This window comes from Meriones unguiculatus, chromosome 12 (assembly GCF_030254825.1).
Source record: "Meriones unguiculatus strain TT.TT164.6M chromosome 12, Bangor_MerUng_6.1, whole genome shotgun sequence".
Taxonomy (NCBI): Eukaryota; Metazoa; Chordata; class Mammalia; order Rodentia; family Muridae; genus Meriones; species Meriones unguiculatus.
The window spans coordinates 55,372,656-55,398,866 of record NC_083360.1 but is presented as its reverse complement, the minus strand read 5'-3'; the positions used below and the strand labels follow the sequence as shown (position 1 = coordinate 55,398,866).

Below are 26,211 nucleotides of genomic sequence, written 5' to 3'. Positions count from 1 at the left end.
CTTAACTAAAAACTAAAGAAAATTTGCAAACTCCATCAATAGTCTTCAAAAAGATTATCTTCTTCATAAAGGTAAGAACAATTTATACATTCTCAATACTTTTACTCAAGATGGTCAACAGATCAACTGAGTATGAGATTGGGTATAAATCCACTTTAAGTAGAACTAATGATGATAGAATTTTGTATGTATAGGTGAGCAATAAACTATTTCAGAGAATATTGGGCAAATTTCAGGAAAATGTAGACATCTCTCTGGTGCAGAGCAGAGGGAAGTTGGGTTTCCATCATTATTTCTAAAGACATCAGGTAGCATTTAGGCTGCAAATCATAACAGTCTACTTAGGAAGTTCAGGGAAAACACATATTTAAAATACATACATATATACATACACACATACATACATACATACATACATACATACATACATACTTATGCAGACAAACACACACATGCAAAGGCCCACAGAGACAAGTAGATAAATAGATAATAGATATCAGGCCAGAAATCCTCTTCAGGACATTAGTACAGAATAGGAAGGAAAGAAAAAGAAAGAAAGAAAGAAAGAAAGAAAGAAAGAAAGAAAGAAAGGAAGGAAGGAAGGAAGGAAGGAAGGAAGGAAGGAAGGAAGGAAGGAAAAAAGAAAGAAACAAAGAAAAACGAAACAAACAAAGAAACAAAAGAACGAAACAAAGAAAGAAAGGAGGGAGGGTGGGAGAGAGAGAGAGAAACAAAGAAAGAAAAAAAAACCTATATAACAAGCATATAACAGGCAATTTGCTAAGAGCTTTCACACAAACAGGAAGAAGTCTAACCTTTCCAAAAACCCAGGCAAATTCATCCCACTATGTACATGTATAATAGGACTTTTTTGGACTACCAGCTCCCAGAGTCTGGCTAGCAAATCCTCCTCACCTCCCATTCTCCATCTCCCACCCCCACCCCAACCCACTCCCCCTCACCATGCTTCATCTTCTTTTCCAGAGTTCCTATCTCTCCGGCTGATATTTTATGCCGGGGGAAGGAAGCCAAGCCCAGTTCCTGGCCTGGATGGTTTAGGGTAGGAGGTGGGATATGCCCGTGAGGATGACTATCTCTCCCATAACAACAGAGAGATACTGACATGCCCCCTGGCAACATGGAACATAGACATCCACATGGTCTGTGGAATTTTTTTTCCGGGTGTGGGGATACACAAGGATGAGAGAGTGGACCTGGGAGAAGTGGGAAACAAGTTTGATCAGGACACATTATATGCAGTTCCCAAATAATAAAAATATCATGTTGGAAAAAACAACCTGGAACATATTGATACTTTCTTCATTGACATTTACATTTCCAAGAAGGGTTTTCAGAACTTTGAGAAAAGTCACTTACGCAGCATGATGGTTTGTTTAGTTTGGAAAAGGATACATGTCAAAGAAGGACTTAAAATTTTTCTAAAATAAATTGTCCAACAAAAATCAATGAGTTTTTAAACAAGAGTAACTAGCCCCCAGGTTTCATTCATGTGAACCATTACACATGCCAACATTTCTGTCCTCATTTGTTCACTGTACAGTCAGCTGTATTCCAGAGTCTAAGCTAGGCTATGAATATGAATAACTGATTAGATACAAAAAGCAAAACAGAGTAGTACACTTGAAGAGCTGACCATCAAGGAATCTAGACCCAGGGCCTCCTGTATTCCTACCATCAGTCCTCTAAAGGACCTCCGCAGTCTCTCCTGTGAAAAAAGGATAAACAGCAGTTGTCCAAGACTTCAGACAGCTCTGACAACAAAGTCTAGGTTTACTGAAAAGAGGCATACTATAAATATTCCCTCATACTGCAGTTGGTTTCTATGACTAATATATGCAATGGCTGCCTAGTGTTTCCTGTCCCAAGTACAAGCATTTCTACTTCTCACAGGAGCCTGGTGAATTAGATAATATCTCTAGTCCAGTTTTGTTGATGGCTCTCCACAGTCTGATAACTTGCCTCTAGATGGAAAAGCAGTAAGTAAATGGAAAAAGTGAGTCATAAACACAGGTTGATCTGACACTCTGAAGTGTGAGCTCACGAGCCTTGACACAAGCTGGGTCTGTGTCAGAAGGGCTCTGCATCTGTTTGAAAAAGGTCTCCATGAATAAGAATGTTACCAGTACACTTACCAGACTTCCCACCACAGTTTGTATTTGTTTCATCTGATCCTGACTCTGAGGATGGCAAGAAAGGAAAGAATGTTAGGTTGATTTGAAAACAAAACAAACAAACAAATAAAAAAAAAAAAAAAAAAACACCTGAGAGTCAGGGAGGATAAACAACTTGACCGGTATCTGGCAGTGCATGACTGAAAGGGCTGATACTTTTCCAAAGCACCGCTCAACTGCTTATCTGCAGCTTGAAATGGGACAATCCCCACATGGTGACTGCCTCATGTATAGATCTTGTAAAAGCTATGAAGGTTCTAGAAATCCTCTTCAAAGTTGAGCTAAGTGAGTATTAATTCAGGAGGCCTGGTGAATATCTGTGGCTTTGTTTTTCTGACTTGTAAATAGAATTCTTTTTCTTTGGTAGTCTCTGCAGGTAGAGAATAATATTTAAGGCTTTTCAAGCCTGTTTCTGCTGTGCTTTCTGAACAATTCTGTACACTACTTACCCAAATTGGGCCCTGTTCTGCAGTTTTTATTCAGGTAAAACTAATAGTTTCCCCCAGAGTGAGGAATGTGTAATCAATCCCATTGTTTGATTTCAATGGGTTATTATGGGTGGAAGAATTGCTACAGCAGAGGCAATTTAGAAAATCAGGTACAATTGACTCCCACCAATTTGCATACTATAGTCCCCAAAGCAAGAAGTCCCAGTATTTCAACTAGAGATAGAACAATCATTAAATGAGACCACAGAGACAACTGAGAAGAATGGAGGGGGGAATACATTTAGGATCATGTCCAATCCAAAAACAGGTGGAAATTCTGAGTGTTTTCCAATCTCTAGTATATCCAGTAAATATTCGCAGTAACAGCCTTCATCAGGCAAATGCCTTCACAGATCCTTATATGTCTGCTCTTCCATGTGGATTTTACTGTGGTACTGTCTGTGTCTTTCTGAGAGAGTTATCTAAGTTAAGCAGCAAAATTCCTATTCTGATATGGACTCAGAATACATTTGTGTCTTTGGGCTGGTCTGGTCCATAGACCTCTATTTATGCCTGTCTATATGAATTCAGATGTTTTCTGGATCTTCCTTCAGTGATAAAATTCACTGCTTCTAACCCTAGCAAGTCCCTAGCAAAGGAAGAAACTATGTGAGAACACAGTCTAGGTTACTACCAAATAACTTGTCATTAGTACTCAGTGAGCCAAATGGAAATGAAGGTGATGAGAGAAGGGAGGAGAGATGTGGCTCTCGAGACAGGGGTATCTCCACAAGGGAAGGGCAATGACTCGCAAGCATGTACAACCTTTGCAGTGAAAACCAAGGCACCTATGGAGACAGGAAAGGAAAGCTGGATTAGAAGACACTGACAATGTGTAAAGTCCCCACATCTCAGCAATGTCATAGCAAACCCCCAAAGAAGGAATGTTTGGCCGCTTTCAGGAACCTGAAAAGTTTATGCAGTGTAGTGAACTAGAAAACAAAAAACACAGAGGCCTCAACCGGGGGTAGACTGGTGCTCAGGACTTGATCCACTCTTACTAGCACTGTATGTCCCTATGTGCAGCTCTGTTGTTTTCTACTAGGCGTTTCTCATTGCCTCCTAGTTACGGGTGTCTTTTCAGAGTCATGCTCAGATGTACAGAATATTACCTGCAATTGGAGAGCAGTCATTGTATCTCCCTTCATCACCATTTCTGCTTCACACCTGCCTGTTTCATTTACTTTAGGTATTTCAAAGGAAGATCCTTCTGTTTTTGTGTTGCTGGGAATTAAGAGTTCAAAGGCAGGCTGGCGCCAGTGCTGGGAGCTGCATCAGTGTGGAGACAGCAATATGCACTATGAAAAGCAACTGCAGCTTTGAGAAGCTGCAGCTATTTGCATTCCTTGTTTCAGAAAGATCGCTTTTAGTATGGTGATGGAGGAAATGGATGCAGTCATCCTTTGCAGGGCTTTGCTGGGCGGTGGCAGCTGGGAACTCTGTCTTCTCATCTCCTACAACCCACAGACCCTCACGCAAAACAGGAGGTAAAAATGCCATTGTCCTTAAAATAAAACTTCACTGTGCAGCTACATATTGTAAGATTTTTTTTAATTGGAAAAAAAACTTTTTGTAGACAAAAGAATTCAAATAAAAACTAAACGGACATAGAAAATTAATGTTTTCATTAATAACTATAAACATAGCTAAGTTATCAGATACACCAGAGTCGCATTGTTCCTGAGGAAATAAATGCTACTTTCACCTTGAAATTCTACCCAGCTTTCTTCACGCCTCTATGAGACATATTTCATTTCTTCAGTAACCCTTAAAATGTTTTTATGAGTTCTTTTCCCCTAGGCATTTCTTTATTTGTCCTATAGTTATTTGGACCATATTTTGTCCTCACTACAAAATTTATCTGCACTCCAGATTCAAAAATAAAATATTTATGCAATGATGAATATGGCATTATAGGAGCCATTATTTCATACAATTAATATATACATTTTTATTGCATTTATACTTCTATTGATATATTCACTAAATAATATGAGTTTATAGCCTATCAAATATCAAGAATATTCTAAGTTTTAATACTGCAAATATTGCAGACCTGACAGGAATGCTCAGCAGATAAGGCTGTGACCTGTGTTCAATTCCCAGAACCCACAAAGTTCAAGGAGAAAACTGACTTGCAAACACTGTCCTATGACTTTCTCACATGTCCTGTGGAATGCACTCATGATCACATCCAAAACAATCATTCAATAACTACACAATAAAAAGTATAAGCATATAAATATCAATAAGGTCTTTCCTCAAGGCCTTACATTTAAACATGGGTAGTAGAAGCAGGAACATGACTATAAATTACAATTTATAATATGCAGAATGCATGGTAGATTCATTTTTGTAGCCTTGTAAATATTACTACCTCGTTGACTGAATGCATGAGGGCCGTACTGCTAAACATACAAGCCCTGGAGAGCAACACTAGATCAAAACTGTTTGGAAAATGAAGCAATAGTGACATATGGGTTTGGGGAGCACCATGACTCCCTGCAGTCCAGGTCCATTATTCTTGCTGGCCTAGCCCTGAATCTTCTTTGATTGGCTGTTTCCTCTGTACATGGTATCTTTTATACATTAAGGGCAATCCTGGAGTGGCAGCCAGACGGAGAACAAAAACCTAATGGTTTTTGAGCCAGAAGACTTGGTATGTACAGAAAAGATAATAGTATTAGTCTGTCAGTGACTCATGCTTATTGAGGATGTGGATGTTAAGTGTACAGGAAACAATAAATCGTCTGATGCTCGTCTGGAGAAGTTTATGATCTAGGTGTACTTGACAGAGAATGAGAAAAAGACAAACATCTGCAGGAAAGTCTCAGCGTGGTTCATGTAATGCAAAGGCACTAAGGTCATAGAACATCTGTGGGATCTCATGTTTCCTAGCTGTCGGCTGTGTTTCTACCAGGTTACATGTTGACGTTAAATAATAAAATGCCATACACATTCTTCATGCCCTTCTTAAAACATTTTCTCTTTTTGGCTGACTCTTTTCTTCTTGGCTTTTTTCACCTTAGACTCCATGATCCCACAAGTCATTTTTCGTTTTTGTTTTCGTTTTTTTCTGCTCATTTCCATGACTGATCAATTTATCTTCGCACATTGTTCTCCTCTAACCATTAAATGTCTGTTTTCTGCATGGTTCAACAAATCATCACTTGAAATTGCACCATTATCCTTGAATTCCACATTCAGTTTTACCATTGTCACTGCAAAGCTCTGTTAAGAGTTTTATCATTTCCACCATCCTCTATTTCATGACCGTTTCACCAAAGACTGTGTGTTTAATTATGGATGTCATACCATCACATCAGACTCACCCATGGACCATCCCCCTGAGGGGCTAATCATCTCCAGAACTGCACCACTACACTTTATTCTGGGACCAAAATCTCTGTAACCAGGTTCTCCCATCAAACTGTACCAGTGTTCTTCCTTTCTTCTTAATTTATAGTATTAGCCAAATATTTAGTTTCTTTCTCCATATGATTCACTCAGGTTAGTTATTCTGAAAATCTTCTTTGATAATGTCTCTGTATTAGAGACAATCTAGCATAATGCTTTTAAATTAAAACAGACACATACATAGTATATTTTGCTATTCTATTTATTTCTATTACTACTTGCCTCATGAAGTCCTTGTTACCTAATTTGTGCGCCATGAAATTCTTCATATTTCTATCTTTATGCTTCTCCTAACCAGTCAAAATTTTTCTTGAATTTTTATTTTAATTTTTATTTTTTATATTATTTGCAGTTTATTCATTTTATATCCCAGCTGTAGCGCCTCCCTAAATCCCTTCCAATCTCACCTTACCTCCCCTCATCTCCTCCATGGTCCTCTCCAAGTTCACTGATAAGGGAGGTCTTCCTCCCCTTCCCTCTGACCCTAGCCTATCAGGTCTCATCAGGACTGGCTGCAATGTCTTCCTCTTTGTCCTGGTAAGGCTGTTCTTTCCTCAGGGGGAGGTAATCAAAGAGCCAGCCACTGAGTTCATGTCACAGTCAGTTCCTGTTCCCATTACTAGAGAACCCACTTCAATACTGAGCTGCCACTTGCTACATCTGTGCAGGGGTTCTAGGTTATCACCATGCATGGTCCTTGGTTGGAATATCAATCTCAGAAAAGACCCCTGGGCCTAGATTTCTTTGTTCTGTTGCTTTTCTTGTGGAGTTCCTGTCCCCTCCAGGGCTTTCTGTCTCTCCCTTCTTTCATAAGATTGCCTGCACTCTGCCCAAAGTTTGGTTATGAGCCTCAGAATCTGCTTTGATACACTGCTGGGTAGAATCTTTCAAAGGCCTTCTGTGGTAGGCTCCTGTCCTGTCCCATTTTTACCCTCTTCTGATGTCCATCCTGTTTGCCTTTCTTTGTAAGGATTTATCCTCTTACCTCGGGTCATCTTGCTTAGCTTCTAGTATGTTTATCTTATATTATGTGTCTAATATCCACTTATACGTGAGTATATACCATGTTTGTCTTTCTGCTTCTGGGATACCTCACTCTGCAAGACCATTTCCAGATCCTACCATATCCCTGCAAATTTCATGATTTCCCTGTTTTTAATTGCTGAGTAGTATTCCATTGTGTAAATTTACTACAATTTCTGTATCCGTTCCTCAGTTCAGGGACATCTGGACTGTCTCCAGCTTCTGGCTATTACAAATAAAACTGCTACAAACATGACTGAGCAAATGTCCTTGTTGTGTACTTGAGCATCTTTTGCATATGTGCCTAGGAGTGGTATGGCTGGATCTTGAGGAAGCGCTATTCCTAGTTGTCTTGGAAAGCACCAGATTCATTTCTAAACTGGTTGTACAAGTTTACATTCCCACCAACAATGGAGGAGGGTTCCTCTTTCTCCACATCCTCTCCATCATCTTTTGTCCTTTAAGTTTTTGCTCTTAGCCATTCTGATGGAAATCTCAGGGTCGTTTTGATTTGCATTTCCCTGATGACTAAGGACATTGAACATTTCTTTAAGTGTTTCTGTGCCATTCATTATTCCTCTGCAGAGAATTCTCTGTTTAGCTCTGTTCCCCATTTTTTAAACTGGATTACTTGTTTTGTTCCTTTTTAACCAGTCATCATTTTTAAATACTATCACTTAAAATATACATGTAATAACTGTAGATTTCATTGCAATAACTCAATAGTTCAATGTTGATCAATAGATACTGTGATAGTTTACATTCCTTAGCAACTTGACAAGATCTAGACTCACTCAAAAAACAGGTCTCTTAACAAGTTCATGAAGGGTCACCCAGATTATGTTAACCAAAGTGGGAAAACCCATTTTAACTGTAGGTGGCACCATGTCATGGGATGTAGTCTAAATAAAAGGGAGAAAGTGAAAAAGCACCTCACATTCAGATGAAAAAGCATTCACATTCAGGATATCCTCTCTCTCTCTCTCTCTCTCTCTCTCTCTCTCTCTCTCTCTCTCTCTTTGATTTTCTGATTGTGAACACAGTACAACCAGCTGTCTCAAACTCCACCTGTCATGCCTTCTCCACTACAATGGGCTGTACTCTGGAACTATGAATCAAAATGATGTTTTCTTTTTATGTTGCTTTTGTCAGGGTAGCTTAGTATAGCAATGAGACAAAGAGCTAATACAGATATGTAATGCAAGTCATAATTGTAAGCCTTATCTGCAACAAAAAGTTTCTATGTTCTAAATATTGTGTCAATATGTTTATAGTATATAGTCAATATGTTTATATTATATGGATTATAATAACTAAGGGTAATGAAATATCACACTCCTTTTCTACAAGTCTTTGAAATTGCACAGACAATTAAGAACAGCTGTGTTTAAGATCTCAATAACTAGATGTGGCTAGGAGACACCACATTGGATTATGCAACTCAGCAATATAACCTATGTCCCTTTTTTTCATTCCTGAATCAACAGTCTGAACAATAATGAACCTCTTGTTTCTCACACAACACTGTACTAAATGTATCATAAGTTGGACTTCATTAATTTCATTAAAAAATTTGTTTTCTGAGTTGACAAATAGCTCAGTGGTAAAGGTAACTGGTACCAAACTTCTAATATGAGTTGAATCCAAAGACCCACACCAACTCCCACAACTTGTCCACATAAAGATTATAATATACATACACATGTAAATAGATAAATATTAAAAATTATTTTATGAATTGTTACATTTTACCTTGTTTGAAGATAAATCAAATACTAGAAACACAAGGGTTACCAACATTAAATAGAAGGTCAAGGTAAGCTGGTATAACTTCAGTTCTGAGCCGTGTCTGAACCATGTTTTCGTGAGGAACAATGTAAATACCAATATATAAAATATATTGAATGTAAGAGGATTATATAGAATATAATTTAGTGAGCTCCAACACATATTTCCTAATTATTTTATTCATATAAAATATTGCACAAAACCACATTTTGAAGATTTAATAAAAGAATATGTTAGGAAAAGTGATTAGATAAGGGATCTTCAACATCAATTTGGGATAGAGTTCTGTACAATGACTCTGGATGGGAAAGCTTGGACAGGTCCCTTGCGATGATAGGATAAAAGTCAGCATGGGTTGCATTTTAATATATACAAGGACACTATGATGAGATTTCACACAGAGAATTACAGATTAAAGCAACAAGTCCTGGTGTGGAGGGTAAAGAACTTGAATGGGCCCTCTGTTTTTCCTTCATCACAGGAGAACTGTGTCTGAGTTAGTATTCTTTTGCATAAGGTAGATGCAGTAAGTAGGCCAAGTGGTGGTTACTTTGAAGGACATAAAAGACTAACAAAGCAGGTCTGATACAAAATTATAAAAAATATTACTTACTGACATCCAAACTACCATCACCAAAAATTCCTGTTCTCCCTTCTGACCCATTTATTCTCTATTATAACCCATGTCACCTCCATAGCATCTTGATAAGCCTTTTCAGATGTTAATGATTGTAGGAGCCAGAGTGGTCAAGACACAACAAGAAAATCCACAAAATCAACAAAACTGGAGTCAGAGGAACTCAGTGAGACTGAACTGACAATAAGGGAGCCTGAGTCCATCCTAAGCTGTCTGCATATATGCTACAGTTTTGTAGCAAGTGTTTTTGTGGGATTTCTACCAGAGGGAGTGTTGTTTTTTTTTTTCTGGCACTTTTGCCTGCTTTTAGGACCTTTGTCTTCCTGCTGGGTTGCCATATCCATCCTTAACATAAGGGTAGGTACCTAGTCTTATCACAACTTGATATGCTATGTTTGGTTGATATCCTTTGGAGGCATACCCTTTTCTAAAGGGAAATGGAGGAGAAGTGGGTGGGGATGGAGGGGGTGACTAGGAAGAAAGGAGGAAAGGGAATTTCTGCTCTTGAAAAAATACCACACGGAAACATTTCTCTTTATACTAATAAGCTGTGACTTTATGGCTGTATGCTCTGTTTATGTCACTGATTTCTATTGGTACATAAAAGTGCTAAGTTTTGGGTCATCACAATATAAATGTTACAGCTATCATCAGCAAACCATGCCACAAGTTTTTTTTTTCTAATGTAGTACACATATGAAGAATGTCCAAGTTCTACAAATTGTTCTGACATCTTTGAGAATTTTAGCAAAATACTATATTTAAATTTTATTTCAGTTGATAAGTATTTGTGCAAATGATTGTTTACTAGGACATACTTTTCTTGTTTTGCTACATTGTGGACATTGAAGCCTCTAAAGAGCATAAACATAATTGAAATCAGTCTTTGTCTGACAAAAGTCCATTGTACTTTTGGGAGATTGAAGAAATGGGGCCAGTCAAATAGTTGAGTATGGTAGCCTTCTGACTGTGGATTCTTAAGCTGTTCCATTCAACAACCTAAGTCCCCTTGTCTTCTCGATGGTAGTCTCTCTCTCTCTCTCTCTTTCTCTCTCTCTCTCTCTCTCTCACACACACACACACACATATATATATTAAGTGATCACATATATAAACCTATTAAGTGATCACTACTCCCACAGTTGCAAATAAATACCCCCATCAGCTCCAGAAGTTCAGTGATGTGTCATTGAATGTCTCCCTCTTCCTTTCCCCACTCATGGCTACATTTCTATTTATTTATCTTAAATCAACTGGTGGCTCAGATAGTCCTGTGTCCTGCAGACATGCCCCAGTACTAAGTAAACTAGGCACAGTGAAAATATCTATAATCCCAGCCCTCAAGAGTTGAGGGCAAGATATTCAGGAGCAAAAGATCCTCCTTGACTATATAGCAAATTCAAGGCCATGCTGGGATACAAGATAAACTGTTCAACAATATTTTTTAAAGTACAGTTACTTTAATAGATTAATATCTTCACTTTCCAAACTACTCAGAGCCCAAATTAATTTCTTCATTTTAACTATTATAAAGAAGCAGTGGGCAAGCATAATTATAAAATCACTGGGAAAATGAGAAAAATGGCTGTTCTGTTTGTGAAGTGGCATCTAGATTATAAAACTAAACTCCTGAAATACTAATAAGTTCATTAATTTGTACTTTTTCTCCATCCTAATAAAAATTACATTAACGTTAAACTTTTATTTTTAATTAAATATATATATATATATAGTTTATTTGTGTGTGTATTCATTATGCCTTTATGTCTTTGGATGTTAGAGGAAAACTTCCAAGAGTCCTTCCTCCATATGGGTCCCCGAGATCAAACTAAGGTCCACAGGCTTGATGGGAAGAGTCCTTACCAACTAAGCCATTTCACCAGTCCTTCATTACATTCTTTTTTAAATTTATTTATTTTTTACTAATTATAATTTATTCACTTTGTATCCCAGCTGTAACCCCCTCCTTAGTCCTCTTCCAGTCCCACTCTCCCTCTTTTTTCTCCCATGCCCCTCTCCAAGTCCACTGATAGGGGAGGTACTTCTCCCCTTCCATCTGACACTAGTCTTATCAGGTCTCATCAGGACTGTCTGCTTTGTCCTCGTCTGTGGCCTGGTAAGGCTGTTCCTCCCTCAGGGGAAGGTGATTAAAGAGCAGGCCACTGAGTTCATGACAGAGAGAGTCCCTGTAATCATCACTATGGATCCTGCTTGGACACTGAAGTGCCATGGGCTACATCTGTGCAGGGGTTCTAGGTTATCTCCATGCATGGTCCTAGGTTGCACTATCAGTCTCAAAAAAGACCACTTTGTCCAGATTTTTTTGTTCTGTTGCTCTCCTTGTGGAGCTCCTGTCTTCTCTGCATCTTTCTATCTCCTCCTTCTTCCATAAGATTACCTTACCAAGCCTTTTTCTCAGTCCAGTTTTGGAATTTAAAAACTCTCTTACTCTCTCTCTCTTTTAACATTTTCCCCATAACTTTGAAGATTCTGTATTTTAAAGAACATATGATATTATCCAAAGCATTTCAGTGAGTTTTCTCTCTTTACAAAAAATAATATAAAATCTTAATTTCAACTGGCTTACAAGGCAAAGAATATTCCTTTGCATGAGAATATATGAAAAATTTCCAATTGATGATTAATGTTGTTAATTTCATATTGTATATATTTTATATTGCCAAGTACACAGAACATATTTGAATTTTATTCTCCTTCTGCGAATAGTCAGAGGAAATTTTGCTACTTTGGGCTTGAAAAGGGATGTTTTAGATTGCTCTTTACAACAGTAAGTGTGAAGGAAAGTGCCATAATACAACACCTCTCACTTCTCCGTAGATTCTGACATTTTCCACTAGGCAGGCGCTATAAACACGTGTCACCCAAATGAGCAGTTTTTAACAGCATCATTTTCATGTTTTAATTGTTGTCACATTTCTTCTTTGTTTAGGGAGAAGTCTGTTGAGCACCGGGAGATCTAAATAGCAAGTAAGATTTAAAATGTGCTTCTTTGGGTCCACCTTTTAACTTTCTCTTTGTTTTATTACTTAACTGTCTCTGTTTGCCAGAGTGGGTTATGGCTTCTTTTTGAAACTGCTAGCATTTTAATTGCGTTCTTTGAGAAATAAAACTGAACTTTCAATGACTGGAGACTATTTGAAGTCTTAAGTCTACATGAATTTTTTAATGCAGTAGATAGACATAAAAAATTACAGACTGAGTGAAATTTTAAGACCTAGGTGTATTTGATTAGCAGGAGAAAGAGTGAATCTGTAAGCTTTTGCAAGGCGATTTTTTTTTACCAGTTAAAACTGCTATAACTATTCTATTCTGATTTTTCAGTGGATTGAGTAAAAACTGCTCTATAGGCTCAGATGACTATTAGCACAAAGAGTCTAGACAGAAGTCTGTTGTAGTGATGACAGAAAAGTTGCCTAATGAAGGGGATAGAAAAAGCATGATGAACAGAAAGAAAGCATACCAGTAAGAGGAGGGCTGAAAATAACAGGAGGAAGAAATAACAGTGTTCATACAAGCCAAGGGAGATTTCACAACTATGCAACCCATTCCTCACTGAAGATGTGAAGAAAGGGTATAAAGCCAGAATGAACAGAATGATAGAGAACATAAGTTGTACCCAGATATACAATGGAAACACTTGAAGAAAAAAAAAAGAAGAAAATAGAAAATGTTATAAAATTGAAAGTTCTTTTCAATTTTTACTATTTCACTAACTTGTCAGTATAGTTCCGTGAAACTGGAACATAGAATCTTTTGAAAATAGAAGCATTGAATGTACTTCTATACTATGTTGAAGAAAATATTCTACTCATCAAGTCATTATGTGATGCTTTTGGAAATCTTGACATATGGATAACTTCAGTCATGCTTAAATGAGGGAACTGGTTCCTGAGTTATTCCTGGTTTCACTTGTATTAATGTTTCTGTTGTGTTAATGTCACTGACTTCTTCAAGAGTTAAAACCATGTATCTCAAAGTAAAATAAGTAATTAAAATATACTTCTAGTTCATTGAAACCATATTTTAAACCATTCCAATTTACAGTCAGAATGGTTCAAGCCACTTTGAGATTCAGGGATAAAAAAAACCCTAGAATTATACTGTAGTTTTACTGTAATAGCTATTTCTTGGCAAATAAAGGTTAACTGTGTTGCTGGTCTCAATTGCTATCTAAAGGTTTGACAAGGAAAATATAGAACTAAGTTTTTCTACTCCAAAGCACAAAGCATAAGCATTCATCAAGATAGCCTTCCTTTGTATAAGGATAAAGACATAAATAAGGAAAGCATTCCGATGAAGAAACATTTGGGAAATATGACTAGGTTTATGCTTGTTACTATCATGGGTGTGTGACTATAATGGTATGTGTTGTTAAACAAAATGACACTAACAGTCGACAAGTATTGGGAAATTTTTTATTCATTCTGAATTGTGTATATCCACTGTAAGTCCATGACTTTCTATAATCATCATATATCATAACCATGGTCACTTCAGCTGGGGCAGTAAAAACTTACGCATTGACTCTTAATGCAAAATACTCAGAATCCCAGAACTACCCTTGAAAGCCATTTTTCCCTGGTTCTCAATGTTTTCATGTTAGAAATGGGCACAGGGTCACATTTTTACAGGCTTGCATGGCATCTGAACAGCTACAGCTCTGAAAGTATTTAGATGATATTACTAGAATACAGACTAAGAAGGCCAACATGTCAACTCCCTACAAGCACCTGTCCAAAGGCCCAGCAGCCATAAAGCTGGCCTTCTAAAAATTTGTGCGAGGGTTTGTACTTGTGATTCAGTTTTACCATTTTAGAAAGTTATTTTGGGGGTTAACTCAATGCAAAAATTTTTAGTCATCACCCTCGTGCTGCTATGTCTGGAGTGCAGGGAAATGTTTTCAGGCTCATAAAAACCTCCACCTGCTCATCCTTAAGTTTTTCCAGCGGAATAAGGTGGGTTCTCTCTTTCCACATTCCACTGACACTAGCCTACAGTGGTTTACTTACATCATATAAGTCTTCACACAGGTCACATGATTGATACCCAATGGTCTTTTTTTTTGGGGGGGGGTCTCAGAAAAACTTAAAAACATAACTGGCACAAAGGGGAAATAAAGTTGATACTAGACCCATCTCTGGTGTTCTACAAATGTTTCATGCTACCTCTGTTAGAGAAACATGACATCTTCAGTACACGCAATTAGGAGAAAATTATCATGTGGAATAGAAAAAAAAAAAACATTAAAAGGACAAGCCAAATTGTAAGAGATAACATAAGCCACTCATTGCTACTTTCCTAAAGAATGAGGTCTGAGAAGGGACACGGTGCAGCACGGTGTCTCGGGGATTGAGTTATGGGCAACAAGGCAATAATGAGCAATTAAAAGAAAAACCTACAGTTCTGGGTGCCTTCACCAGTTAATAGCAGCATTCTTTGAATCTTCTTGAACATGCCAGTGAGGCCCAGTTCCTCTGAGTTCTTGTGCTAGTTTAACAAACAGAAGCCGCTGCTCCTGTGTTTTCTCTATGTATCATCACTCCTCATGTTCATAACCAAAAAGCAGAGCTGTTTTCTTAGTGCATCTGCTTCTGGCTAATAGTGTGAAGACTCTGCTTTCTCTCAGTTAGTCAAAGTACACTTTTTCCTGAAGTTAAGAGGAAAAGTATCCATCCTGAGAATCCAGAGGACACTAGTAACTTCAATTTTTCTAAATAAAAAAAAAAATGTTGCTTGAAAACAATTTAAAGAAATTATTGACTGATTGCTTGCTTAACTGTAAAAGTAATTATTTCTGATTAATTTTAATAAAATATGTTTTATTTTTTCATTAGACAGATTAATCCTGAACTGTTAGAATGTTGGGCACAGATCAATAAAGAATTTGATTCTAGTATATTCATACACACACTTCCACACACATGGCCTAACAGCGCTGTGACAGCTGCATTATGTGTCGCCTGCCTGTCTGAACACAGCTTTGAGCTGTCGTTGTCACATCAGAAGCCAGAGGTGGAATGTGTTTAGGATACACTTTCATTGTGCCAGTTCTGTAAGGCCGTGTTCTCCTTCCTGAGATTGTCTGTGGTATAAACAAAACGCTCACTAGAAGAAACAGTCAAGTTAGTGTGATCTCTGTCCAGCTATCCTGTCATTACCATAGGTAAACATGCTTGTTTCCTCTTTAGATCATTCCTGTGAGAGAACTTCTACAAAGATAGGAAACTTTTTTTAGGATGTGATCTCATCTTTTCACATAATTGCATGTGCTTCTAGACACGAATGTAAACTCAGTTCAGAGACAAAGGGTGCCATTGGTTCTTTGGGGAGGGATGCCTAACATATGAATGCATGTTACTAAAGAACATTGGGGTTTTACACAGAAGAAAGAAGCTTAGTTGTATAATGGTCTCTTCTTTTCATGTAGACTCTAAGAATTTAACGTTATCTTGGGGCCAGGTAGGAGTTTTATTTTAAAACACCAATTTTACTTTGAGACCTAAGTTTAAAAATGCTTTCATGAAACAACCAGGAGTCAAATCATTGTTTGTTTTGTATTTCTACCACTTTGGTACACCGTTTTGAATTTACAAAGAACCTTTGGTTTGTTTGTACAGAAAAAAAAAAAAAGGTTCTTTATAGCTATAACTGATGATGAAGACATCAAGATGACAAAGAAGTCAACATTACATGTTGTTAGGGAAGCTGCTTAGAGCTAGCATGTCATTTGTTTTCCCTAAACACTGCAACCTTGGCATCAACAATTTCAATGAGACTCTTTATTAAGTTGGAAAAGCTAAAGTAGTAGAATTTCAGTGACAGAACCAATGGAGACAATGACCTTTCATTGCCACCACTAGAAAAACCATATTGGCGGCTTCCTCATAGCTGCTACAGCCAAATATCCCCTGAGGTTCATGTTCCTTGGGTGACTGGATTGGGGTAGAGTACCATGCCCACACACATGAGAACCACAGAGGAGTTCTAAATTTTCACTTTCTTACAGACATAAGTTTTATATCTGGAAGAAAGTTAGTACCAAAAGGAAAAAAAATTCTAAAAGTGAATCAACTGGTCTCGGGTGCATGTACAATGCACTGGGGAAATGAAGTGGAGTCTTGCTGCTTCTGCTCTGTGGGGTGGAAAAATAATCATTTAGTATGGCCTGTTACCAGAACAGACAACAAGTGAGGACTCTGCCATATTTGAGGCTATTATTAGGTCCGCCTTTGTGAGTGATCACTCTCTTTCTATCACCAATGATCAATAATAGGACCCAAAAATGTCAGTGCCATGCTAGGGAAACTTCTATGCACATTTATTTTCCCTGTTTCCAAGATTAATTCTAGTGTTCTTGGCCCCACACATTAATTATTGCTGCAGAAGCTCTTCCTAATGCATCAAAGTTTAGAAGCTTTTTGTTACTGAGACATGAATTCCTGAAGCCTCAGATATTAAGGGATGCATAGAGCATTAGAGCTGATAAGAATTTTCAAATATTGCTGTTCAGCTTTAAAAAAAAAAACTTTGCTATATGCATCCATTTTTATAATTCATTTCATTTGGCCTCTGTTAGTATGATCAATGATTTTTTTTCTCATTTTATTCAAAGTGCTCAGACACTCAAAGCTTTCCTGAAATCATCCAAGAGAGTGCAAACAGTCAATTCAGAATAGATATTCAGGGATAAAGACTTGGTAGGTAATGCACAAAGGCATGCCACAGATTTCCTTTCAGCATTTCTGAAAGCATTGTGGTATTATGTAATACAACATTATATATATATATATATTTGTTTGTTTGTTTGTTTAAGAACATATAGCCTAACATGGCAGAGAAGACAATTCCTTATTCTAGAAAGCAGACTGACAATATATATATTCTGAGTCTTAGGACATTGAATAACACAGTTTGCTAGTAATAAACACCTCATAATGTCTGGTATTGTTTGACTTGCATCACCCACAGAGCTGATTATATACTGTGTAATTATATGCTGTGGTTATTATGTGTTTCACAATCTCTTCATCCATAAGTCTGTTTTCTCAAATAAACACTTAATTGTATAATATTTAAATCAAAAGCTCCAGGCTTTCTAACCTTCTCAGATATGAGACTAATATATATATGGCATAGAATATAATGAAGGTTTATAAAAATTGCCCAGTCCTTAAGTCTCCTCTACAGTCTGTTTTGTTCTCTATATGCACTTAATATAAATAGTCGGTTTCCCTTGCCTGTGTAAAAAAGGAAATATCTTACTTAGTTGCTTCTTGTCTTTGCTACTTGTATTAGAAATGATTTATCTTGACTTCCATAAGTATGTGGAATTAAGAAACATCTCATGGCACTCAGCCCCCACTCATTAGCTACGTCAGTTTTTAATGCAGTGTAACCAATTACACACACGTAGATGTTAATTCAAGTACTTACTATTTTATAATTGGTAACTATAGGGTTTAGCTTTCATCTGCAGGCCTGACTGGAGATAGGAGCACTGTCTTGTCCTTTCAGGTTGTTATCAGATTGCACTTTCTTTGGAAAGTGAGACTAAAGGCTTTGACTTCTTGTTGGCAAGTGTCTACATCTTCTCTCAGTTCAAGTCACTGCCTGAAATTTCTTGTCCCTCCCTCAGCATAGTACCTTGCTGTGAAAAGCCAGTAAGGGAGGAAAAGAAACAATCACTAGAAGTTTGACAAGATGGATCCCCTCCTTAGCGAAACACATTTCAGCATGGACCTCGAGATAGAAAGCATGAGCCACAGCAAATTCCTCTGCCACATAAGTGTTATAACAAGCACTAATGATAAGAAGATCTGTGAAACCCCAAGTATGAACTAGAGTTTAAAATTGTGTAAAAACAATCTTGCTAATAAAGACACAAAAAAAGCTGTTAAAATATCTGTAGACTGTGGAATTTTTACTGAGCCACACCCACAGCACTACCCTTTGTAAGAGCTCCAGTCCTCAGTGATACAATGAATAACGCTATAATTCGTTATGGCACCAAAAAGCATGTGAACCCCTTTTCTTTCCCAGTGCATTCTGAGTCTTAGGACATTGAATAACACAGTTTGCTAGTAATAAACACCTCATAATGTCTGATATTGTTTGACTTGTATCACCCACAGAGCTGATTATATACTGTGTAATTATATGCTGTGGTTATTATGTGTTTCACAATCTCTTCACCCATAAGTCTGTTTTCTCAAATAAATACTTAATTGTATAATATTTAAATCAAAAGCTCCAGGCTTTCTAACCTTCTAGGATATGAAACTAATAGGTGAATTATAAGTCATCGCCCTAAGGAAATGTGTGTTGAGATTTATGGAGGTGTATAGAAAAGGGGAAGCTATATCTGATGAGCCATAAAAAACTACCCACTTGGTAGCCTCCTGGATCATCGTAGAATAAAAACTATTTCTGATGCCCCCTTTAGACCATAGTTGTCATTTTCTATTGAAAAAAAGTAGTGGATAAATGTAACCAGGATGTGCCTTCACCATCAATTTGTATCTAAGACAATCTAATGAGCATATTACAAATAAAACAAAAAAAAAAAAAAAACACAGGATGTTTTCCATGCAAAAAATAACAAACCTAACTGCTGAGATTGTCCAACAATTATACTAATCCCTATTAGCTTCTCTGGAAACTGTGTCTATTTTGCAATATAAACGTGACTTCTGTTAGTTCAGTGTGGTAGCAAGCTTTCTGTTAATACAACAAATACCCAAGGTAATAAACCAAAAAAACAAAAGTCTATTTTTGCTCAAAGTTTTTAAGGTTTCATTCTATTATCAGTTGGTCATGATGCTTTCTTACTTGGAAAAGACATTAAGTTATTAGCAAAAGCCTTTGAAAGAGAAAGTTGTTCACCTAGGGCACTAAGGAAGCTGCTAAAATCATGGCATACAGCATACAAAAGAAGGAAAGAGCAAGAAAGAGAAAAGCGTATAGTCTAACTATTCTTTTCCAAGGCACACACATAAGTGCTCAGAGGATGCCAACTAGGTTCCATTTCTTAAAGGTTATATTTACTCTCAGTAGTATCACAATCAAGAAACAAGTCTTTATCATGAGGCAGGGGGTGGGGCATGCATGGTGACCCATTGCAGATGAATCAATCAGTATCTTCTCAGTAAGGGAGCAATTATTTATAGAGGGCTGGGCATGATTAAAGGAGAGCACAACAGCCATGCCTTGGCTTGACGATAACAGAGTAATCAGAACTTGGAAAGACCATCATGGAAGGGGGCCATACAACCAAAACCTGACCTCACATACTCTGACAACTAAGGAAACAGAGAAACAGAGAGCTGAAGGAATGTCACACAGTAAAGAGCACTTGCTGTTCTTCCAGAGGACCAGAATTTAGTTCCCAGCACTCATGTTGGGAGATTCAAAACCCTGGGGGAGCAGCCTTGCCAGGCCACAGAGGACAATGAAGCCAGTCCTAATTAGACCAGATAAACTAGGGTCAGATAGAAGGGGAGGAGGTCCTTCCCTATTAGGGGACTAGAAAAAGGGCATAAGGGGGAGAAGCGGGAGGGTGGGTAGGATTGGGAGGAGACAAGGGAGGGGGCTGTAGAAGGGATACATAATGAATAAATTAAATTAAATTAAATTTAAAAAAAATTCTGGAGCTGTAACTCCAGCTCCAGGGAATCCAATACTCTTTCTAAATTCCACAGGTACGTGTGGCATACACTCTTGAAAACACACATACTCAAAAAAAGAAAATAGTCCTTAAAAAAGAATGAAAGAAATAAGTCACAGAACTCTTGTCTTTTCCCTTATAACATTAAGCAGTTAGAAGCTCCCATTGCTTGAATCATATAGAAGCATGAAAAAAAAAGAAGTCATTGATAAATTCCATAATGTTGAACTCACCAGGCATAGAATAACAGGAGGAAAATTGAAAATAAATCAGGAAGGGGTTATGTGTCCATATATTCCATACAATTTTGCCTCATTTCTATGAGAATTGAGCTTCTATCCATAGCCTACTTTCTGTTAGCTGAGCAGCGTACTTCCTTTGCTGCCTAGGGGGTTACAGGGAAAGACTTCTGTTGCTTTCTTACATTGCTTTAGAAGCTACATCAATCATCCACGCCATTTAGTTAGGTCTTGGTCTCCTTTCAGACTTCCAAGTAGCATTGCTGAAATCTTTAATATTATTTCAGCCATTTTCAGTGGTTAAAAGAAACCAATAATTTTCATGTTTGTATAGGCTGACTAAGTTAAAGCTCCATCTGTAACTTTAAGCCTTCTTTAAATGGATGTTCAATGCCATGAAGGAATAGAATTTACCCAAGGCCCCACAGCATAGGCCCAGGGTCAACCCAAGTCCTCGGAACTTCTTAAGTGATCCAGTCAAAATATGGAAAGAATTTCTAAATATTATTACAGTCCAAGTTTACCACTACTGTTTTTCTTCGACTCTGCCATTACAGTCTTATGTGACCACAGTAACAAAACAAAAAACAAAACGAACCAAAAATCCTGAAATTCTGTCTGGATTTTGGCTAAGAAATTAAGCTTAGCTAATGCTAAAAGATATGCCAACTCACTCCCTCCCCTCTGAAACTCTGAAAGCAGAAACTTCAATTATTTCATTTGCTTGGCATATGGAAACAAAGCAAAGAACTTATAATGAAAACTGAGCTATATGTGAGTCTTTAGAACATGCTTACATTAACAAATACTGTCCCATAGCCATACATATCAACTAGACCACTGAACTGCATTTCATTAAGAAATAGGAAATATAAAATAGGAAAGAAATTAAATCAAAAATCAAGAATCTAAAAAGAAATGAGTTCCATGAAAGATCATGACATTCGAAAAAAAGCACAGATAACCTTTTAAACATGATTCACGTAAGGCACCAGAACAAAGGCTAAAATGAAGCGTTCTTCTTCAAAGAAATTTAACTGTGTCCTAAAAAACCACCCACATATAATGATATACAGAAATGGGTATCTCCTTTTCAAAAGCCCCCTTGATAATCAAAAAGCATAGCCAACATACACATTGACACAGGGCCCTGCATAGGAGCTTCCTACAGCACAAATGATTGAGGGTAACCACATGTCTGAAAGGTAGCGCTGACAAAGTAAACAAACAAACAAGATAGAATCAAACCCTGTTCAAATCCAAAAGCAACAAATATATATATATATATATATATATATATATGAAAACGGTACTTTAATATAACTTATGTTAATTCAGCAAGATACACTATTTTCTATCCTATAAAGTATTTATTTTTATAGCTACAAAGGTAAAAAAATGTCCTGCTACATAATATACCTTGCCTTTCCTATTACATAAGTAATTATTAGTTAATTGGAGCCAGAAACTCTATGTGTTTAGTTTTAGCACTTAAAGGAGCTTCCTCACATCTAGAGCCTTAAATTATTAGTCACACCTCTAGCATCTGCAATTACGCATAGTTTTAAATTTTGAGTAAAAAGGTCAATAACTTTTTGGTACAATTTGTATATATAAATTAGATAATACAGCTCAAAAAGACTTAGCTACCATTTCTAAGTCACACACACACACACAGAGAGAGACTAAAATGGCTAGAAGCAGAAATTCACATAAGCACTGATGCCCAGTGGGAACATTTTAGAAAGAACCTTGTGTCAAGCATTGGTGGTGAGTCTTAGTTACTTATTCCTGTGCAGATTTTACAGATGAATGTCAAGTTATAAATGACATCTTCCAAGTCAGGGATTAGCTGCTTAAACTCTGTTCTGGAGGCCCAACTACACTGAAGTGAATGCAGGTTCTCTCATGTGTGAAGAAGCAGCCACACACCCCAATAAAATTCTATTTTAAATTTTTGTATATTAAAATAAGTAATTATAGATGAAAAATATATGTCATTTGTTTTTTTAAAACATTAAATTCATGAAATTACAACAGCTGTGATCAAAAATGGACCATCCAGAGAAAAACTTAAGTATCTTGGGTGTTGACAACATGTACCAAATAGATACCTATACAGAGTATGATAAATAATGATTACAACACCTTCTAGAAAACTGAACAAACATAAAAGGTGTCAGTTTAAAAATGTTTTGTTTGTTTTTTTTTTCAATGCAGTTTATTCGGGAACCTTGAACAATCATCGGACCCTGGGGAAAGCCCCACAGCTTAAATAGCCTCTGGGTAGCCAACCCCAGCGTGCCACGTGGGCAATGCAGATAGGTCCACATACATGGAAGCAAGCCAGATCCTCAGCCTTAGCCAAATGTGGAATTGTTCGTGACAGAGAGCACTCACCATCAGGAAGGTGGAAGGCGGAAACCAGCTCCATCTTTAAGGCTCAGCATTCCGCAGCTCTCTACAGTTCCCCCTTTCTGTTTTAGACACATCAGGCAAGAGTAGAGGTCTGATCTCTGATATTAGAAATAAATTGGGACTTTGTACTGATGTTCATTTAGATGTCATCCACCCAAAGAGCATCAGACCCGTCTGATACCTTTTTCTCAGAAGCGGGACCTGGGGCATCAACCCGCATGCAATCAGACATGCTCTTCTCTGGGTCAAAAGCTGCTGACCCTGAGTGCAGTGCTTAACCTCGCATCCTGAGCATAACATTTTAGCTTTTTATGGTAGCCAACCATGCTTGGGGAGACTGTCCTGCTTCAATGGCTGTAAAGGCCTGAATGGTCATGGCTGCATTACCCTGTTGTGAGACTCTAATCTTGCATATATACCACAGGCAAACCAAGGAGACCAACACCAGAAGGCCTGCTAACGCTCCCATGCCCGCCCATTCCTTCAGATGATTCAAGGCTGCAGCAATCCATGATGATAATCCTGTGGCTAGTCCTGCGTCCACTCTGGTAGAATTTACTGTGACAATGGCCACTCTCAGCTGCTCCATCGTAGTATCGAATTCTCCAGTCCAATTACCTAAAATATAGCTCCACAATTGTTTAGACAGATTTGCAGCACAGGAAAAATTCTCATGTTATATGCTAGTGACTCAAAGTCCAGCATATTTTCATTGACAGCCAAGTTGAGTGATTTGCCATAGGGTATCAATTTGCTCCTGCACGAGGTCAATCCTCTGATTGAACACCATCAAGCTTCCTTTTAGTTGAGCATTAATTCCTTTTTGCTTTTTAGGTAAGATTTAGGTAAAATTTAATTCAATTTTACTTTTTAAGGCATGAGCTACATTGGCTAAATGATTATTCAGGGTATGAGCAGTCTGCACAGTATGACTCATGGCTAATGCCCAGGTGGTAGCTCCAACAGCCGCCAATGAGATGGCAGTAACAATGGTGGCTGTAGTTCCAAGATCCCTTTTCTGTCTGAAGAGAGTCATAGCGTGAGGGGCATCAACGGGCACAGGCACCCAGCAAGGCATGTGAGTAACCAGGGCATACCTAAATTTACTAGCATTCCAGCATTGGGCAAGAAAGCAAGTATCATTACCACAATTACTTGGCTCTATCTGGCTAATAATGAATAAAAATGGAGGATATAAACAAACAGGTGTGGGCTTATAGGAAATATTATGAGAAGCCTTAACCCCCTCAATGGAACATCCTGCATCAGTTCTAGAACTAGCAGTGGTGGTGTCCGAGGTCTGAGTACGTTCAGGAGACCATTGTCCCCAGGGGCGAGACGTGCTCCATGCCAATTGACTAACTCCATGTTTTCCTCCACTTTTGAAAGTCATTTAAGGTTCTTAAATTATTTTTCCCCTTTTTTTAAAAATTTTTCATCAATTACACTTTATTCATTCTGCATCCCCCCATAAGCCCCTCCCTCCTCCCCTCCCAATCCCACCCTCCTTCCTCCCTCTGCTTGCATGCCACTCCCCAAGTCCACTGATAGGGGAGGTTCTCCTCTCCTTTCTGATCTTAGTCTATCAGTTCACATCAAAAGTGGCTGCATTGTCCTCTACTATGGCCTGGTAAGGCTGCTCCCCCCCAGGGAGAGGTGATCAAAGAGCAGGCCTTTCAGATTATGTCAGAGGCAGTCCCTCTTCCCATTATGTAACTCAATTGGACTCTGAACTGCCCTGGGCTACATCTGTGCAGGGGTTCTAGGTTATCTCCATGAATAGTCCTTGGTTGGAGTATGAGTCTCTGGGAAGTTCCCTGTGTTCAAATTTTCTTGTTCTGTTGCTCTCCTTGTGGAGACCCTGTCCTCTCCAGCTCTTACTATTTCCCAGTTCTTACCTAAAATTCCATTCACTCTGCCCAACATTTGCCCATCAGGCTCAGCATCTGCTTTGATAGTCTGCAGGGCAGAGGCTTTCAAAGGTCCTCTGTGGTAGGTTCCTAGGTTGTTTCCTGTTTTCTTCTTCTTCTGATGTCCATCCTCTTTGCCTTTCAGGATGGGGATTGGACATTTTAGTTAGGGTCCTCTCTCTTGCTTAGTTTCTTTAGATGCACAGGTTTTAGTGGGTTTGTCCTATGTTGTATGTCTATATGAATGAGTATATACCATGTGTGTCATTTTGCTTCTGGGACAACTCACTCAGGATAATCCTTTCCAGATCCCACCATTTACCTGCAAATTTCATGATTTCCTTATTTTTCATTACTGAGTAATATTCCATTGTGTAGATGTACCACAATTTCTGCATCCATTCTTCAGTTGAGGGGCATCTGGGTTGTTTCCAGCTTCTGGCTATTACAATTAAAGCTGCTACAAACATGGTTGAGCAAATGTCCTTTTTGTGTACTTGAGCCTCTTTTGGATATATGCCCAGTAGTGGTATGGCTGGATCTTGAGGAAGCGCTATTTCTAGTTGTCTGAGAAAGCGCCAGATTGATTTCCAGAGTGGTTGTACAAGTTTACATTCATACCAGCAGTGGAGAAGGGTTCCCCTTTCTCCACAACCTCTCCAGCATGTGTTGTCACTTGAGTTTTTTATCTTGGCCATTCTCATGGGTGTAAGGTGAAATCTCAGGATTGTTTTGATTTGCATTTCCCTAATGGCTAGTGAGGTTGAACATTTCTTTAAGTGCTTCTCTGCCATTCGGTATTCCTCTACAGAGAATTCTCTGTTTAGCTCTGTTCCCCATTTTTTAAGTGGATTACTTGGTTTGCTGCTTTTCAGCTTCTTTAGTTCTTTATATATACTGGATATGAGTCCTCTGTCAGATAAAGGGTTGGTGAAGATTCTTTCCCAATCTGTAGGAGGTTGCTTTGTTTTGATGATGGTGTCCTTTGCTTTACAGAAGCTTTTCAGTTTCATGAGGTCCCATTTATTGATTGTTGCTCTTAGAGCCTGTGCTGTTGGTGTTCTGTTCAGGAAGTTTTCCCCTGTACCAATGAGTTCTAGGGTATTTCCCACTTTTTTTTCAAGCCGATTTAATGTGTCTGGTTTTATGTTGAGGTCTTTGATCCACTTTGACTTCAGTTTTGTGCAGGGTGACAAGTATGGATCTATTTTCATTTTTCTACATGTAGACATCCAGTTAGACCAGCACCATTTGTTGAAGATGCTATCTTTTCTTCATTGTATGGTTTTGGCATCTTTATCAAAGATCAGGTGTCCATAAGTGTGTGGGTTTATTTCTGGGTCCTCTGTTCGGTTGCATTGATCCACCATTCTGTTTCAATGCCAGTACCATGCAGTTTTTAAAACTGTTGCTCT

The 26,211-nt window shown here is 38.0% G+C and overlaps 1 protein-coding gene across 35 annotated transcripts in view; it reads left to right on the top strand.

The window, feature by feature from the left end:
- The window catches only part of Ptprd (protein tyrosine phosphatase receptor type D), a 2,581,289-nt gene that overhangs the window by 1,839,620 nt on the left and 715,458 nt on the right, over positions 1-26,211 (top strand). For all 35 annotated transcript variants that reach the window (XM_060365770.1, XM_060365741.1, XM_060365771.1 and 32 more), the window contains exon 10: positions 12,496-12,533. The gene's annotated coding sequence lies outside the window, so the exon portion shown is untranslated. The remainder of the gene's footprint in view (positions 1-12,495; positions 12,534-26,211) is intronic.